The sequence below is a fragment of the Stegastes partitus genome, unplaced genomic scaffold, assembly GCF_000690725.1.
Source record: "Stegastes partitus isolate 25-593 unplaced genomic scaffold, Stegastes_partitus-1.0.2 Scaffold1395, whole genome shotgun sequence".
NCBI lineage: Eukaryota > Metazoa > Chordata > Actinopteri > Pomacentridae > Stegastes > Stegastes partitus.
Genome location: NW_007579126.1, coordinates 84,601 through 90,094, shown reverse-complemented (window position 1 = coordinate 90,094; position 5,494 = coordinate 84,601). Strand labels below are relative to the sequence as shown.

The 5,494-nt window shown below is 44.1% G+C and overlaps 1 protein-coding gene across 1 annotated transcript in view; it reads right to left on the bottom strand.

Moving 5' to 3' along the window:
* The window catches only part of afg1lb (AFG1 like ATPase b), a 32,053-nt gene that overhangs the window by 12,034 nt on the left and 14,525 nt on the right, over positions 1 to 5,494 (bottom strand). The gene's annotated exons all lie outside the window — the stretch shown is intronic.

Here is a 5,494-nt window from a genome sequence, read left to right as displayed (position 1 = left end):
GGGGGGGAGACGTGACAATGTGAACACCCTAATTACACCTAATGATCTATTCCCTTAAAGTGTGACCGCCTTGGGCCAGCCGCGGATTGTTCTGCGGGGTCGTTCTCACAACCTCCCCCTGCCTCGGCTGCTCCTCTTGGGGAAACATGCTTTGAGTCGGAGGCCCCACCTTTTGTGATCCGGGACCTCGCCGGACCCCCCACCCTCAACCCCTCTTCAGTTTCACTGGCCCAAAACCGAACCGAAACGCAACCCGGGGCGGGCTGTGCTACCTGCACCTGGCCAACAGAGGCTCCACGTGGCGGTACCAGCGAGCCGGGACGTGAGAGACGGACCTGATGCAGCTACAGGTTCTGCTTAGGGTTCCACAGCAGATCAGATGAGACAGGTTTCAAAATACCGCCACTGCCTAATAATTTACAAAACAACGTTCTAATTAGGGATGCATATCGGCGTCCACACTGGCATCGGCTGTTGTTAGTGTTTATATCGGTATGTATATCGGTATCGGTCCGATGGACTAATGTAGCCGATGACTGTCTAACATCAGCGCCTTCGTCTCTACGTCTGATATCGCTGCTATGTCACACATGTTTTTACTTAAATGGTTCTTTAACACTAAATATGTTTAAATATGTTTTACTTTTGTTGCATAATAAAGCGGACTATGTGGTCCAACTGGGCTTCTTCTGAACAGTTTTCTAACAGCGCTGACTTAGAATCATTTTTCGATGTGAACAAAATCTGAATATCGACATCGGTGATATCAGAAATCTTAACATCAAATATCGGCATCGGCCAGAAATGTGAATATCGTGCATCACTAGTTCTAATACATCAATCCATCCGACCAATAAGAGCGGTCCGACTGACACACTGAATGGTCCGACTACCCGTTAGCATCAGGTACCGCTGGTCTACACACAGATACGAGGACGCTGCTCTCAGCTACAGCGATATACTGATTGCTAATCTATCAATACGTCTTTGCTTTGAGTATCCAAAAGGATCAATACAAGGACAAAGTCTCAGCTTAGACCATGTTCTTAACTCATCTTCTCAGCTCCTCTGCTGCTCGCTCTCTTCCAAAAATCTGTGCAATAAATTGATTAGTTTGCATGAACTAATCTCGTCTCGTGCTTTAATATGCACGCAACGCACGTCATTAATTAATTAATCAAGAGAAAACAGTCAAAAGAAACTGCAGATCAAATCACACAACAGGAATGAATTCAGAGACGTGTTAATAATTCATTAAAACCATAAGACGCGATGGCTGAGTTTAATAATTAAAAGTGCTGCTGTTGATACCAGTGATTGTGACGCTAACGTTAGCAACAGATCAGAAATCTGTAATAAATCACAGCTCAGCCAAACGAGTGTAAACGTGTTCAGATCTGCTCTATTATATTCTAAATCAGACTCCTGGTGTGACTTCACTGTGTTATTGTGCGTCTTTACGTTTTCTTTGGTTTTGTTTCAGACGATCGTGTAGCGCTGCAGCTGACGATTAAAACAATCCAGACACACATTATTATTTATAAAAACGGTTAAATATCCTCTAGCTTCTTACATTTAGATATTTTGTTTGGTTTTTTTTACTCCTCTGTGACGGTAAACTGAATGTCTTTGGACAAAACAGGACATCTGAAGACGTCATCTTGGGCTTGATCAACAAGTTGTACCATTTTCTGACATTTTACAAACCAAACAAGTAGAACAACTTGATAAAATAATCAACAGATTAATGGAAATGATCTCCAGCTGCAGGTCTGGTGCCGTGTGACGTACTCCGGTGTGTTAGTCCGGATGCGACATGTGAGGCACGTCTTTATGAAGCGCTGATGAGAACAACAACGACAAAGACCTGTCTGTGATCAGGTAAATAATGTAGTAATAGCCCTAAAAAAGTCTGACAAACTGTTTTCATCCTAAAACCTGGATGTCTTTTCAGTGAGAAACAAGCACAAATGTCCCCTATAGCTCAGCTGGACCTCCACTACTCCTCTGCTTATATATCGTCTGTCTGTGCTGTGACGACGTTAAAAAAAAAAAAAAAGGCCCAAAAATCTGAACATAAAACATCAAAAACACACAGAGAAGCATGAGACAGGCTGACGAAGCCAAGGCAGCTGGATCAAGGTGCCAGATTTAATTCTGGCTCTTCAAATGGAGAAAAATCAATTTGTGCTTTTTGAAATTGTTCAGGTTTGAGAAGAGAGGGACACAGATATGAAAGGAATGAGCTTTGCCCTCGAGGCATACAGTTAGTGGCACTGGCCTGCCATTAAATGCCCCGGAAGACAATGACTGTCATCAAATATCAAAACCCATTTGATTTGAACCGGCAGGCTTCCGGCTCTTCACACGCGGTCCTTCTCACCAAGGTCTCCACTGGAGGACCACGTCCCTCTCATTCTTTAGTGCTTCTTTCTCTACCGCCGTTTGCTTTTTATTTATATATTTCCCTCTTCTCTCATCACCGACTGCACAGCACATAGCGTTTATTAATAATGACACACACACACACACACACAACAAAAAAAAAAAAGGAGAAGGAGAGCGGATCAAAAGAAGGGTTAAAAACAGCAGGAAACCCAGAGATACTCAAAGTTGCCTCAGGGTTGTTGTCATGTTTTCCTCCTCTCCGCCGCTTTGTGCGCGACTGCAATCGAACAAGCGGAGGGAAAATAAAGTCACTATTCTGCTTCCAAAATACAGAGACCTGACCTTGGGTGAGTAAAGCCAGCGAGCAGAACAGGATGGTGATGGAATAAAGAGCGGAGATGGAGGGGTGGAGAGAGAGGATGGGCGCTGGAGAGTGGAGTGGAGAGGGAGGACAGTTTGTGAGAGAGAACGAGTGTCTTAGTTACAATACTGGCAGTGTCCATTAAAAAAAAAAAAAAAAGCCCTAAAACCCTGTATTTTACAGAACTCTGAGCTTTGCCATGGCTACAAAGAAAAAGAAGCCTCAACAGCTGAATGGATCCACTGATGGAGTCCAGAGAGACGCTGAAACAGACCAGGAACTACAAACCACCATGTAAATGAACAAACCAGTAAACACACCAAACAGGGAAAATTCACTGAACTCTGGATTAGAACGCTGTCCTGGATCTAATGAGTTCTGAAGACGAGGAAACTGGATGATCACGGAGGAAAGAGGGTGTCGCAGCTAATCAGAAGTCAATCGTTAAATAAAGACGTCAGCCCATGCAGACAGAGACGGTGGATTAACCTCTTCCCCTCCGGCTCAGGTGATGAGGAGGACCGGGTCAGAGGCTGTTTTTAACACCCTTCATTCTCTCTATAGAAACTCTCCGCCACAGCGATCTGCATCCAAGGAAGGCGACTGCACCGCCGGGCCCCGCCAGCATTAATTCAATCCATTAAGGGTCAGCTAGTTAGCAATGTGACCCCGCTAAAGCACGCTTTAACTCCGCAGAACAGGCCGCTATAGAGAAACGCTCTGCACCCCCCAAAAAACCCCGACCCCGAAAACCAGATGGCCTCACAAAGGGGAACATGGAACCCTGAAAGAGAGGAGGTAGTACGGGGCCGCGAGGGACAACAGGCATTCAGGACCTTGATGAGGGTGGATTAGAGAGGGCAAGGGTGCTGCTGGTGGGACGCTGGGTGGGGAGCAGTTTGCATTCGCCTGCCTGCAGTGGTTGTGTTTTTAAAACGACGCTGGACTCTGAAACCGTCACCTGAACGCTACACGTCAGCCTCACCGGTCCTGGTCTCTGGGGTTTGAGGTTTAACAGGTGTTCAGGTAGAAACAACGGGACGACTTCTCACACCTAGAGCCTGACCAGCGCTGCAGTTTGGCAGCTAAAGCTAAAATATTAGCTGGTGCTACACATGAAATACCAACGCTCGCTCATACATGACGCTGTGCTAAATCACTGTATGCACACATTAATGTAAACAAAGTGACTCAGAGCACCTTTTCCTGCAGGATGTCCTGGATCTGATTTCATCTCTGGCTCTTCTTCTCCATCACTCTTCATTGAGGGGATGCTTCTTCTTGTACTTTACATGATTCTTTAATGTACTGAAGGTTCTGCACTTATCAAATAATCCTCAAACTTTCTCTTAATGAATCGATTGATCCTCACAAGCGAGAAAAGGCCCGTCGCTGTTTTCTAAGTCTCATAATATGTTGTTCTGTCTAAGCAACAGTCCAGAACCCAAAATATTAAACATATTATGGAGCCAGAAATGCTTTCATACATAAAACCGATGCGTCAGATCCATTCAGTGTGTCCTGATTTCACCTAAAACCCGGTTCTGGTCTTTGACGCTGCCCTTCGTAGTGACTGATTTGGGGTCAGTGCTCACTCGTCTCTAATTGACTGAAGTAAAAAGAACGTGTGTTTGCTTGTTTTTCAGCCGAACATATAATTTGATTTAAAGACTTTGAAGATAAAACGATGCAGAACTTGATTAATCCAGAAGTTTTTTGCTCAGAAACAAAATCACATACGATGAGAAAAGAAGACGGGACAAACAGCTAACTTGGAAATAGTTCCTTAAAGCTTCTTTATGGTGCTAAAAACAGACCTTCTTGTTTTTAGCGCCTTTATTTTTCTGGGTGTCTACATACACCAACGCATCGGTGATATCTTGTTTTTGGAATATTTTAAACCACATACACCAAAATATACTCATAAGACTCTTCATAATATCGTAACATAATGCTGATAAAGGTGTCTATTGAAAATAATTAGCTATAATAAAGATCGTTGAAAAACTATTTTATTGGCTGAGCAATACAGTTCAAGTAGCAGCATGAGTGGCGATTCTCAGTGACCCAGTCATAGGAGAGCTTTTATCTGACACTTCATACCGAGAGTGTGACTCAACCCAACCTCAGCTGAGTGTCAAAAAATACCTCTGTCCAAACCACAGGGCACACAGCGAATCACTAATCAGGTAAGAACAGTCAGCCGGGGTCACTGGGGGTTCAAATCCTGCTCAAATAAGAATCTAAGATGAATTATCGTAACTAAACACCTTCAGCTGGCATCATTCTGACTGTATGAAGCTGGACAGTTAAACAGTTTACATGCAGCGCTGCTCCTGATGCGTTTATATGTTCAGTATGAATGGACAGGCCACGGTGGTGAGCTTCATGCTGATGATGCAGTTTAGATGTTGGCTGTCATTTCTCTCCCCTCTTCATCTTCTTCTCTTCTGAACGATGCAAACAATCAGTTCTGAATTCACGCAGACGACGCGGCCGCTGCCTTTATCATTTCAACTAAATGCCAATAAAAGGTGCAAGAATGCAGCTTTTATGCTCCTCATGCTGCAAAATGCACGACAACAATTTGTTATGCAATTATTTATGATCACCATCAAACACATCAACCATCATCCGAGATGCAGGCAGCAGGATAATGATGGACCTGATTAAATTGCAAAGCAGATTTATTTTTTTCTGATAGAAATGTGAACCACTCCTCCTCCTCCTCCTCCTCCTCCTCTC